A 14,174-nucleotide genomic window follows, 5' to 3' on the forward strand; every position below is an offset into this window, starting at 1 on the left:
TTTTACAATCTCTCTAGAATCTTGTTTAGATTTCCCAAACGATTTACCTATCCGGCTTCCTCCCCACCATATGACCAGTGGAACAGATTGCAGGTGTCTGGGAATGAAAGTGATATTAACACCAAAGACAAAAAAGTAGTATAAAGTATTGCAGCTTCCCATTCCTTAGATGTGGTGGCTGCAATACTTTAGTATTCTTTTTTTTCCCTTTAGACCCCTTTCACACCGAGCCACCTAGGGCGTCAGCGGTAAAGCTGCGCTATTTTAACCATCGTTTTAGCGACGCTATTCGGCCGCTAGCGGGGCAGTTTTAACCCCCCCGCTAGCGGCCGAAAAGGGGTTAAATCCGCCCGAAAAACACAGCCGGAGCAGCATTTTGCCGGCGGTATCGCAGTGCTGCCCCATTGATTTTAATGGGGAGCAGCGGTGGAGGAGCGGTTGAATTCACCGCTCCTTCACCGCTCCAGAGAAGCTGCTGGCAGGACTTTTTGTGTCGCCCTGCCAGCGCACGGCTCCAGTGTGAAAGCCCTCAGGCTTTCACACTGGAGTAAATGGAGCTGCTTTTTTCAGGCGCTATGCAAGCGCTATTTTTAGCGCTGTAGCGCCTGAAAAACGCCCGAGGTGTGAAAGGGGTCTAATATTCAGCAGTGCCTTCGTGTATCTCCACTCTTTGGAGGAGCAACAAAGGCACCTGTGTAAAGCAGCACTGTATGTCTGGGGCGAGGGTAGTGTTAGATTAGCACATTTATATGCACATTGCTGACATGTTTAAGCATTTTTCTAAAATAACACCCTGATCACTCCCAAATGCCCACAATGCATTATTAAATAGTTACTTAACAATAATACTATCAGGGTTATACACTATCTGTGTTTCTTGGCTGCGTTCAGTATGATACAGTCATGAACAAGATTGAAGAAATACTTCTGCTGATACTGTTGCGGTGGGTCAGAAGACAGAGAGAATTGCACGAGAGGAACATAGTTTGTCACTACTCGACTCATCCTTTGATGTCTCAGTGAATTTCTTCAGAATACTTCGCTAACATGTACGTTCAGCTGTGGAATTATCTCAAAAAGTTCTTCAGCTTTACAAGGATGTGTGTAGGTACCTTAATTATGTAATTATGTAAAAGTCAAATTTTTTTTTTTATATTTGCGTCAATAATTTTTTTAATTAATTTTGCATTTTTTGGGGTGTTCATATTTTTTTTAATAAATGGTCCTGTTTTCCCATAACAATTTAAATTGGTATTTTTTTTTAAATAGCTCCTTTTTTAATATTTTTTTCTTTTTTTTCCATGGTCAATTTTTGTATATGGTCAATTTTTTATGATAATTTTTTTCTATTATAGGTATCTGGCAACAGGACAAATTGTTGCATCCCTGCACCATTATCTGGCAACAGGACAAACTTTTTCATCCGTATACCATTACTTTCTGATGGGTGTGAACACAGTGGCAAAAATGATTGGGGAAACTTACTTGCAACTATGGGAGGAGGTACATAACGTCATTACAGTATGTCTCAGCCAATGGAAGAGATGTGGAAAAAGGTTGCTGATTAATTTTGGCAGAAGACTCAGTTTCCCAATTGCATAGGAGCCCTGGACAGAAAACACTACTGAAAATACCACCCAAGTCTGGTTCACGCTATTTCAATTATTTGAAATACTTTTCCATAGTACTCTTGGGATTGGAGGATGCTCACCTGCGCTTCATATGCATTGATGTGGGGGCCTACGGGAGTCAGGGGATGCAAGGATCTTCTGAGAGTCTGTAATTGGGCACATATGAAGGCGTCTCAGGATTCCGACAAGGAGGCCTCTTCCGTGCACAACAGAGCCAAGTCTTCTACTTGTGATCGTAACTGATGAAGCTTTTAGACTAGCAGAAAATCTAATGTGGCACTAGAGTGGACATTGACTTAGTTACAAGCAAAAAATATTCAACTATAGACTAAGCCGTGCCTGACAAGGGATGCGCATTTGGAGTATGTACTGCAAAGAGGTGTGTACATTTATCTGTCATTCAATAGGATGTTGGGAATTAAAATAGTGCTGGCCTGCTGCATGCTACATACAGTATCTCACAAAAGTGAGTACACCCCTCACATTTTTGTAAATATTTTTTTATATCTTTTCATGTGACAACACTGAAAAAATAACACTTTGCGTGTTATTACACTCACTTTTTTGTAGTGAGTGTACAGCTTGCATAACAGTGTAAATTTGCTGTCTACTCAAAGTAACTTAACACAAAGCCATTAACCACTTCAGCCCTGGAAGATTTTATCCACTTAATGACCAGAGCATTTTTTGCGATATGGCACTGTGTGGCTTTACTGACAATTGCGTGGTCGTGCAACACTGTACCCAAACAAAATTGTCATCCTTTTTTTCCCACAAATAGAGCTTTTTTTGGTGGCATTTGATCATCTCTTTTTTATTTTTTGCGCTATAAACAAAAAAAAGACTGACAATTTTGAAAAAGAAAAAAAGCAATATTTTTAACTTTTTGCTATAATAAATATCCCCCCCCCAAAAAAAAAAAAAAAATATATATATATATATATATATATATATATATATATATATATATATATATATATATATATATGTCTTCCCCAGTTTAGGTCAATATGTATTCTTCTACATATTTTTTGTAAAAAAAATTGCAATAAGTGTATATTGATTGGTTTGCGCAAAAGTTATAGCGTCTACAAAATAGGGGATAGATTTATGCCATTTTTATTGTTATTGTTTTTTTATTAGTGATAGTGGTGATCTGCGATTTTTATCAGGACTGCGACATTGGGGCGGACAGATCGGACATTGTTGACACTATTTTGGGACCATTGACATTTATACAGTGATCAGAGCTAAAAATAACCACTGATTACTGTATAAATGTCACTGGCAGGGAAGGGGATTAACACTAGGGGGCGATCAAGGGGTTAAGTGTGTTTCCTCAACATGTTCTAACTGTTGGGGGAATGGGCTACCACTGACATGACAGAGATCACTGTTCCCGATGAAAGGGAACAGAAGATCTTTGTCATGTCACTAGGCAAGACAGGGAAATGCCTTGTTTACATAGGCATTTCCCCATTATGCCTCTTCTCCCCACGATTGCTGGTCGCCGGCAGACATGGAGTCTGTGGGACCCACGGGCACGCTCCTGCGGCGCGCACCCACTTTTCTGCTTTTGCGGACTGACAGGTACGTCAGTTTACGCAGGAGTGCCATTCTGCCGACGTATATCGGCGTGAGCCGGTCGGCAAGTGATTAATGTCTAAACCACTGGCAACAAAAGTTAGTACACCCCTAAGTGAAGATGTCCAAATTGAGCCAAATTAGCCATTTCCCTTTCCGGTGTCATGTGACTCGTTAGTGTTACAAGGTCTCAGGTGTGAATGGACAGCAGGTGTGTTAAATTTGGTGTTATTGCTCTCACTCTCTCATACTGGTCACTGGAAGTTCAACATGGCACCTCATGGCAAAAAAGCTCTCTGAGGATCTGAAAAAAAAAATTGTTGCTCTACATAAAGATGGCCTAAGCTATACAAAGATTGCCAAGACCCTGAAACTGAGCTGCAGCATGGTGGCCAAGACCATTCCACTCAAAACAGGCCTCGCCATGGTCGACCAAAGAAGTTGAGTGCACGGGCTCAGCGTCATATCCAGAGGTTGTCTTTGGGAAATAGACGTATGAGTGCTGCCAGCATTGCTGCAGAGGATGAAGGGGTAGGGGGTCAGTGTCAGTGCTCAGACCATACACCGCACACTGCATCAAATTGGTCATCCTGGAAGGAAACCTCTTCTAAAGTTGATGCACAAGAAAGCCGGAAAACAGTTTGCTGAGGACAAGCAGACTAAGGACATGGACTACTGGATCCATGTCTTGTGGTCTGATAAGACCAAGATAAACTTATTTGGTTCAGATGGTGTCAAGCGTGTGTGGCGGCAACCAGGTGAGGAGTACAAAGACAAGTGTGTCTTGCCTACAGTCAAGCATGGTGGTGGGAGTGTCATGGTCTGGGGCTGCATGAGTGCTGCCGACACTGGGGAGCTACAGTTCATTGAGGGAACCATGAATGCTAACATGTACTATAACATACTGAAGCAGAGCATGATCCCCTCTCTTCAGAGACTGGGCCACAGAGCAGTATTCCAACATGATAATGACCCCAAACACACCTCCAAGATGACCACTGCCTTGCTAAAGAAGCTGAGGGTAAAGGTGATGGACTGGCCAAGCATGTCTCCAAACCTAAACCCTATTGAGCATCTGTGGGGCATACTCAAACGGAAGGTGGAGGAGCGCAAGGTCTCTAACAAACACCAGCTCTGTGATGTTGTCATGGAGGAGTGGAAGAGGACTTCAGTGGCAACCTGTGAAGCTCTGGTGGACTCTATGCCCAAGAGGGTAAAGGCAGCGCTGGAAAATAATGGTGGCCACACAAAATATTGACACTTTGGGCCCAATTTGGACATTTTCACTTAGGGGATACTCACTTTTGTTGCTAGCGGTTTAGACATTAATGGCTCTGTGTTGTTATTTTAAGGGGACAGCAATTTTACACTGTTATACAAGCTTTACACTCACTACTTTACATTGTAGCAAATTGTCATTTCTTCAGTGTTGTCACATGAAAAGATATAATAAAATATTTACAAAAATGTGAGGGGTGTACTCACTTTTGTGAGATACCGTAGTTCTCTAATTGACAAAGAGCACATCTACACTGAACCTGCCCCACAAACCCTGCACAGAATATTCAGTTCATATACTTGCGCTCCACTTCTCATGTTAGGAACATTATAAATCAGCTCGCTGATGTTTTCTAGTTTGATTCCTCTTGATACCAGTTACCTTTGAATGTTCTCAATGCTCTATAAAATAATATAGTTTGTCCTTTTTGTGTTTTTCTTCTTTCTCCTTTTCAAATATTTTTATTGAGAATAATGCAATAGAAGAAATCATACAATGAGTTTGTAGGTAAACAAGATGTACAAATATATGAAATAAGGCTTCCCAATATCTTAACAGAAGGTAAATATTTTCATATGAGTTTGTAACTTGAAGTATACTTTTAAAAATATTTCTTAAGTAAGAATAAACATGTACAATATTGTGAGATAAATTGAATCCAAAGAAAGAATGATAACATCAAGACTCAGGGTTGGAGGAGATCCAGCGTCTTATAGAGTAAAAGAATGGTTATCATCGGGATAGCAGGGGGAGGTAAGTAAACAATCCAGGACCAAGATCCATCCATGTGGCTTGGTTATTCCCGGGAAGAAGGATAACTAATCAGACCGTCCCAAGAATCTCCTTTGTAGAGATATCATTAGGTAATATATAGCTAATTAATTATCTTGGATTCATATATATAGGAAGGGGGAAAGGTGTGAAAAAAAAGGGAGGGGATGTATGAAGGAATTGAGGGGGAGATTGCTCCAGATGAGAGCGATATGTTAGTAAATTCAGAATGGTACACAGGTGGTAATATGTGAGATTGGTAAGTATCCTCAGGAAAATATAAGTGAGTGATCAAGACAAGGTGGAAGGTGGTGTTCAATCCAAGGAAGCCATAATGATTCAAACATGGGAACTTTATCTAATAAGATCGACCTCTATTTTGGCGTGAATCATTGCTTGTGTTACTCGGTGTTTGACTGATATCATACATAATGTGGGTGTTTTCCATGCTTTTGCAATAGTTTGTTTTGCAGCCAAGGTTATCAATAGTAGGAGTTTGAATTGGCGGTGAGTTAGGGTTTGTGGTTTGTTATTCAGGATCGCTACCATTGGGCCAGGTAGTATTGTGATTTTGAATATGGTAGTGAGAATTTTGAATATTTCGGACCAAAAAGCACTGACTATGGGACAATACCATCAAATCTGTAAGTGTGTACCCAAATTGGCACATCCTCGAAAGCAGTTAGCGGGGTACTGAGGGAGGAATTTTGAAATCCTAGCGGGTACTAGGTACCATCTGGTAAACACCTTGTAGTCAGTCTCTAGAGCTACTATATTTGGTGTAGCCGATTTAGTAGCCTGCTATATGTGAGCCCAGTTTAGTGTATCTGGTTGGAGGTTTAGATCAGTTTCCCGTTTGGTTTTATAGGATGGGGGGAAGAGGTTGTATGTGATAATAGTTGGGTGTACAGATCTGCGTGTTTTTCTTCTTTCTGCATGAACATGTGTGATGTGGTTTTCATCCATGTGAGGTAAAGCAGCCATTCAAATGGACACAATACCCCAAACACATGAATATGTGTGATGTTGTTTTCATGCATGCAAGGTAAAGCAGCTATTCAAATAAATGCATTACCCCACATGCATAAACATGTATAATGTAGTTTTCATTCGTGTGAGGTAAAGCGGCCATTCAAATAGACACATTACTCCATACGCATAAACATGTATGATGTAATGTGTTTGAAATTTCACTGAAAAAAAATAGACAACAACAGCATTCCTTTAATAAATATAAAAAAGGCTATTTTTTAAATATTATATTATATTTTAAGTATATTATTAAATAGAATTGTTAGCCAGAACATTTGGCAAAAAGAAAAAAGGCCAGAACAATTGGCCAATAGGTAAAAAAGTTCCTTTTACAAAAATAAACAAAAATAAATAAACCTAAACTGGTCATAGTTGGGGAAAGATGGGGATTGGGAGGGATCAGGATTCAAATATGTATGGTATGAAGGTGTTGACAGACATAGAGAAGGTGTGGCTTGGTGGAAGGATGAAGATTGACATGCCACAGTTGCAGATTGGTGGATAGGAAAACCAGAAGGAACAGTGCCTGCTGTAGAATAGTGCATGTGTGGACCGGGAAGAGCAGTGCCTAGAAAGCTTCCACCAGGAGCAGCTTGAAAGAGTGGCATATACTTTCTATGCAATGCTTCTCCCTGTCCACATCAAGTTACTTGAGAAACATATACAAGCTTTGACAAAATGTCACTCACTAAGGGATTGTTCAGGTTGAGGGAAACGTGATTTTGTCTTCTCTCCTGCCTGATATCCCCAACTAGCTCCGGTAATTTTGCTTTGGCTTCTGTTGTCAACTCTTGCACTCTCTTATGCTGGCGACGCCCATGTCCAGGGCCACTGATAGGGCAGTACAGCCAGCCCTATTGTACAGGGCCTGGCCAGCAGCGGGGGCTCGAGCAGATTTTTAGCTAAAAAAAAACAAATTAGCTAAATAACTTTATTAACCTGCACCTGCTTGATTGGCAAGGTATATAGTAACTTCCTGGGCCCCATCAGGTTAATAGAGGGGCCCAGGAGGTAAGAGAAGAAGAGGGACTTTTTCTCCATTTTTGGGCATAATATATATATGGAAGCATACAATCCCTGCTCTGCATCAGTGTACCTTGTGCTCACTGTATGCTTTCCTCGGCGGATGGATTCAATGTAATGCGGCTCCCTTCCCTCAGTAAGTGCCGTGCTACAGCCTGAGGGAGAGAATAATCACTGAGGAGGCTGAAAGAAAGAGTAATCCCGACGCTGGTCCACAGGCAAGCAATCCCCCTGCACACACTTACATAGGCTGAGGCTCAGTCCCCAGACTCCCCATTGTGTGCTCACGGTCATTATCATTATGATGATCAGAGAATAGCAGGTGCTGTATGGCTCTGTCAGTGTAACATGCTGTTGGGTGCTGACTTTCTTAATATATGGCTGTACTGTGTGTTACAGACTATAACACAGCACAGCCATAACAAAGTCAGCACCCAACGGCAGGTTACATTGACAGAGCCATACCAGCACCTGCTGTGCTCTGATCATCATAATGATAATGACCATGAGCACACAATGAGATGCCACTTTACACATGTGATGGGGGGATGGGACAGTGAAAACACACAGCCAAGCTGCATTGTTACCACCCCCCAAACCACTCTCCTTTGATAATTTTTCACCCAAGCTTTGCAATCAGGTCCACCTGTCAGTTTCTCCTGTGGGCCAGTGGGTACAGTAGCTGCGTATGATGGCACAGTGGTGGCAATTGATGGCACAGTAACTGCCTATGATGACACAGTGGCGGCAATTGATGGCACAGTGGCTGCGTTTGACGGCACAGTGGCGGCAATTGATGGGCACAGTAGCTGTGTTTGTTGGCACAGTGCCGGCAATTGATGGGCACAGTAGCTGTGTTTGATGGCACAGTGGCGGCAATTGATGGGCACAGTGGCAGCAATTGATGGGCACAGTAGCTGTGCTTGATGGCAGAGTGGCAGCAATTGATTTTTTTTTTCTGAATTTTTCAGTTTGTTTTGAAAAATTTAAAACTCAAAGAATTGAATCCTTTCGGATGGACCAGGAGCAGCCAAAATGCTTAATATCTGCTTTGGCTAGCAGAGCACCCTGTCCGTGATACCTTAAAATAACCAAAGCCTCATCGAAGGATGAATAACAAACCGGAGTTTCAACACCGGCCACTTCATCATTCAAAGAGGAGTCCACTGGATATGAAAGGTGATGTATCATACGATAATAACCCTGTTCTTTTTTAGGAACTAACCTTATCAGTGAGAGCCTAAAATTACGAAATGGCAGAGAAGAAAAAGGGCCTGCAATTCTCCCTTCCGCCAGTTCCTTGGAAATTTTGTCTTGAACCACCGACGCATGAGTATAAACAGATTTCAAATTCTGAACCATGGAACAGCCTGTGCCCTTGAAAGCAGGGACCAAAAAAACATCTCTGAAACCTTCAGTTAGCAGAGACGCCATCCTGCGATCTGGATAACGCTCTAACCACAGGAGCATGCTTGTTAGGTTCACCGGAGTCAAGGCTCTTCCCATGAGCGTGACCGGGAAGTGGTTGAAAGGTTGCTGCTGCAGATTTGTGAAAACATCTACTAGCCGGATGGCTCCCATTACAATAGGAGCATGAGTGCTTATATCTGCAATTCGTGAGAAACTTGCACTGTCCCTCATTGAAGGAAACACAAAATCCTTTACGAAATGCAGACTGAGGGTTAGACACCAACCTTGGAGTGAACTGAGGCTTAGGAGGTAACATGAGGTTCAACCATAAACCCACGTCCTTAGACCCCCAATGTAAGAAGGGGTGGACTGCCATTTTTTGACGAAAATTCTCATCATATGTGAACCATGCAGAGCCACCGAAATGACGAAAAGCCTTGGCAACAATATCCAAATGTTGGAATAAACCTGAACAATTCGCAGGAAAACGTTCACCCATGACTGCAGCATAAATGCAGAAAGCTTGCAACCAGTTTTGGAAGGTCCTTGGTATAGCCCTCCTTCTGTCTTCTTCAGACCTATCTATCTATATATGTCAATAAATTCAATGAAAATCTATATATGTCCTATCTATCTATATATGTCAATGAATTCCCCCCTCCAAATCTTTTCTTTAACAGGCTTAGCTAAATGGAACCCCAGAGGTGATAGTTTGCATGGCAGGGGTTCCTTAAAAGAAGTCTCCCCGACTGCAACAGCTGAGGGCCTGAGAGGTAGGACGGAATCAAAAGATAATGGAGGGTTACCAGCCTTATTGCTGTTTAAATTGTCATCATCTTCAATTTGTGGCTCATTTAAATTTTGCCATACTGAACTTATTTCATTCATATAATCATTAACTGGTAAGTCTTCCATAGCACCATAAGAATGTGCCCCTGTAAACAGTTTTTTTAGTGTCATTTCCAACAAATTTGGAAGCACCAGATAACTGTGCCCTCTGACAATTCTTACTTGCATATATATTATGCTTTGCACCAACCATTTGTGCCCCTGGAAACTGACCAACATTAATGTTTGGTTGATTAACATTCATTGCACCAGTGACCTGTGCTCCTTGTTCACTATTACTAGCACCAATAGACTGTGCCCCTTTAAACTGTTGCAAAATATTTGACAAAGAATTAATCAGAAGTGACACTTCAGAGACATTAGAAAAATGACACTGCTCACCATCATTTAGAACTGACGGATGCTCACTGTCTGCTGCCTTATGGGGAAGCTGGGTAGCGCTGTTCTCCCTCAGACAAGGCGCACTCTGTGTTATGGAACTGCCAGCTCTCACTCATCAGCTGAGGCGAAGCCGCTATCCTCTGGCGTTTCTTCTTCCTTCCCGGCTGTTGCCGAGTCCCGCCTCCGACTGAGACCAAACCTTCCTCTGCCTTCGGGTTTGCAAAGGGTGTCCCCGCCAGAGGAGCCGAGCCTTGCTCCTCCCCTAAGCACTGCAGAAGCCATTCTTCACCGCCTTCCCCCTTGGCTTTCTCGAGAAGGTGACACAGGAGTGCTTCCCGTCTGCTTGGTGAATGGCGCTTCATGCTGTGGAGCTCTGCGTCGCTTGTCCTGGTTCCAAACGGTCAGTGAGCCGCTGTTCTTAGTCCCTTATATAGGCTCCTTCTGCGCTGGCTTAGCGCCCACCAAAACCCTCCAATCGACGCTGGCCCTTGCTACCAATCCCCTGGCTGTTGCTGCCTGGAGAAACAGTGGCAACCAATGGCAACCTGAAATAAATAGAAAAGGAGGAGAGAAAACTGCAGCCCCCTCTGAGCCATTCCATGTGGGCCCCAGCATAATGCTATGACCCTTCATTCTTGCTGAACATCTTGGTCTGTTGAAAGTTGAAAAAATAACAGACTAACTGGCTAGATCACTAGGTGAAAATAAAGGGAAAATGCAGAAAAAAGAAAACGAATGCAGGGATTGCATCTAAAAACTAGTAAGCTGCAATATAATCTATTTTTGGTTTTGGGTTTAATACTACTTTAAGTTTGAACAGAGAGTATGGTGATTTTGTGCATATTTTCTTTTCTCTAATCTTAAAGGAACTCTACAAAAGTAACAATGAAATATTGCATTTTAATATATATATATATTTTTTTTTTTAAATTTATTTTTATTCAAATTTTCCTTATAAGACACAAAGACATAAAGACATATACAAATTGGTTGTCTAGCTTGTACAGGTAATATCGCAAGTACATCAGGTAAAAAAAAAAAAAAAAAAAAAAAATGAAAGGGAAAGAAAAAGAGAGGAATACATCCATGCAATACAATTTTAACATGTAAGTGAAAAGGGGATTTTTGGAATTTTTGGGCCGCCCCCCCACTGCCCATAAAGGCCTATACCTATTAACTAGGAATTACATTTAATCGTCGATTCTTGGTATCGTAACTGAAGCTAGTCCAACATTAGTAAGCAATGTTCATTTCCTCCAGCCACCCACTCCAAACCTTATTAAATTTCAATTGGCAGCCTCTATTAAGATAGGTATCTTTATATAGTGGAAGATTATCGTTAACCAAACGTTTCCACTGGACATTTGTGGGGGGATAGGGCTTCTTCCATTGAAATGTTATGGTTTTCCTAGCGTAAAATAGAAGCAAGCCAATCATCGTGCGTTTAGCTACAGCAGGAACTAATTTTTTTATAAGGCCCAACATACAAATCTCCATAGGCAGTGGTAGATTAGTGGATGCAATTTTATTGATTAGGCCTAGTACCTCCCCCCAGAATTGTTGTATCTTTGGACAATGCCAAAAGATATGGGAAAAATCTCCGGGGGTGTAGCTACATCTCCAACACTTAGGGGAGTGGGCAGGATTTATCAAATGAAGTCTGTGGGGAGTGAAATACGCCCGGTGGACTATTTTAAATTGGACTAACTTGTCACGTATAGAGACTAGCGAACTAAAAGGGAAGTCCCAAACACCATCCCAATCTTCGCCACTCAAAGCTGGAATGTCACGCTGCCAACGGGACAAAAGGCCGTCCAACGGAGGCAAGGACTCATAGATTAAATGCTGATATATGTGAGATATAGGTTTTTTTGTACAACCGGATCTAAGAGTAGTCTCCAGTTTAGACTGTATTAATATACAGGACGAACGTGGGAATTGGGCTTCGAAAGCATGCGAAAGTTGAAGATAACGGAACTGATAGTGCTGCGGAAGATTATACTGGGAGGAAAGCTGACAAAAAGAAAGCAGTGAGGTGCAAGACACCACTTGTGAGATTAATTTTATACCATATCTAGTCCATATCTGGGGGTCAATAGATTTGTAAAAATGTGGTAAATTGGGGTTTAGCCATAGGGGTGTATTAGGGGAAATTCCCATCTGGCTGTGTTTTTCAATAGCCAAGCCCATTTTCCAGGCCCGTAAAGTAGTAAGCATAGACGGAGTTAATAAGTGTGGGGCACATGGGCCTCTGTAAATTAGGTATTGAAGAGATTCCCAGGAGCCTGCCACAGTGGCCTCCAAAGCGGAGGCCACATTGGTTTTATCAGGATTTAGCCACCAGACCACTGTCACCAGCTGTGTCGCCAAAAAGTACTTATAGCAATCTGGAAAGGCCATACCACCCTGCGATAGTGGCCTCATTAGTGTAGTTAACTTATATCTCGGTGGTAAGGAGCCCCAGAGAAACTCTGAAAAGCGTTGGTTTAGTTTAGTAAAGAAGGATTTAGGAATCCACTGCGGGGAATGGTGGAATAAATATATGAATTTGGGGATGACCTTCATTTTAAGCAAGCTGACCCTTCCCCATACCGATAGGGGGAGATTATTCCATGCCTTGAGTTTAGCTTTCATATCCCCCACTACCGGATCCAAGTTTAATTTAAGAAAATCTGAGGCTTGTGCAGAGACACAAACCCCAAGATATTTAAAGGAGTCAACCCACTTTAATGGGCTATCTGGAGAGGATGTCAATTTGGCTGCTTGATCTATTGGAAATAGAGTAGATTTTGGCCAGTTTACCCGGAGGCCCGTTACCATGGAGAAAGTGTTGAGGAGTGACAGAGCACCCTGAAGTGATGGACCCGCGTCCCCCAAAAATAAAACCATGTCGTCAGCATACAGGGCTACTCTCTCCTCCAGCATGCCTATCCTAAGCCCCTTAATATGAGGCAATGTACGGAGAGCCTCTGCAACTGGCTCTATAGCTAGAGCAAATAGAGCCGGAGAAAGAGGGCAGCCCTGTCTAGTTCCCCGAAACAGTTGAAATGGAGTTGAGAGTCTGGAGCCCAAACGAATCGATGAGATGGGACACCTATAGATCACCTGCAACCATGATATAAACCGTAGTGGAAAACCCATTCGACGTAGAGTCTCCCACAAAAAGGGCCACTCCACAGTGTCGAATGCCTTTTCTATATCTAGTAGGGCAATAGCTCTGGTACCGGAGTTATTGTGTTGGGCATGAATATTGGTAAAGAGTCTCCTAAGATTAACGTCGGTTGACCTTTTAGGCATAAATCCTGTTTGATCAGAGTCAATAACCGAAGGTAATAATGGATATAGACGGGTAGCCAGCAGTTTGGTTAAGATTTTCAGGTCATTATTCAATAGGGCTATTGGCCTATATGAGGCACATAGCTCTGGGTCCTTAAGGTCCTTATGGATCAAAGTAAGATAGGCCTGGTGCATTGAAAGGGGCAGATCACCCTTGGATAGGCAGAGGGTGTATAATTGGGCCAGGATGGGTGCCAAAAATGCTGCATGTGCCCTATAAAATTCTATAGGAAGACCATCCGGCCCTGGCGCCTTGCCCAAAGGGAAGGACCGTATAATTTTTAAAACCTCTAAGGCCGAAATAGGGCGTACCAACGATTCTCGTTCCTCATTCGACAGCCAGCCAAGTGCTAGTGGATCTAAAAGGTTTTGCAACATCTCTGGCTGGAAGTCGGGGGGAAGAGCAGAGGTATAAAGAGTTTGGTAAAAGGCTTTAAACATTTGTAAGATTTCTACCTGAGAGGTCACCTTATCCCCAGTTGAAGACCGCAGGCCCGAAACCACTGTGGATGGATATTCATGCTGTGCCAACATGGCCAGGAAACGACCATTCTTGTCCCCCTGTTCAAATAGTCGCTGTCTACCTTTATGCATATCCAATCTTGTAACTTCCGTTAAATGTAAATTTAGTGAACTGCGGGCGGCATTTAATGCGTCAAAATGAGCTGCTGTAGGATCTGTACTATAGATTAATGTTTGATCCTCTACCATCTGTTGTAACCTGTAAGTTTCCCGGCCCTGCTGTTTCTTGACACTAGCGATAATAGAGATATATTGCCCTCTTGTATAGGCCTTGAAGGTGTCCCAGACCGTCTGTGGGGTCGAGGAGCCTTCATTAAGTTCCCAAAACTCAACTAGTCTGGGTGGGATAGTGTCAG

At 42.5% G+C, this 14,174-nt stretch overlaps 1 long non-coding RNA gene across 1 annotated transcript in view; it reads left to right on the forward strand.

Annotated features, from left to right (window-relative positions):
• Window positions 1-789: 789 nt before the first annotated feature.
• LOC141134575 (uncharacterized) overlaps window positions 790-14,174 on the forward strand; it is an 87,482-nt gene continuing 74,097 nt past the window's right edge. Inside the window, exons 1-2 of the long non-coding RNA XR_012243215.1 lie at window positions 790-1,104; window positions 1,356-2,010. This is a non-coding gene — a long non-coding RNA (uncharacterized lncRNA). The remainder of the gene's footprint in view (window positions 1,105-1,355; window positions 2,011-14,174) is intronic.

This window comes from Aquarana catesbeiana, linkage group LG03 (assembly GCF_042186555.1).
Source record: "Aquarana catesbeiana isolate 2022-GZ linkage group LG03, ASM4218655v1, whole genome shotgun sequence".
In the NCBI taxonomy this organism is placed as follows: domain Eukaryota; kingdom Metazoa; phylum Chordata; class Amphibia; order Anura; family Ranidae; genus Aquarana; species Aquarana catesbeiana.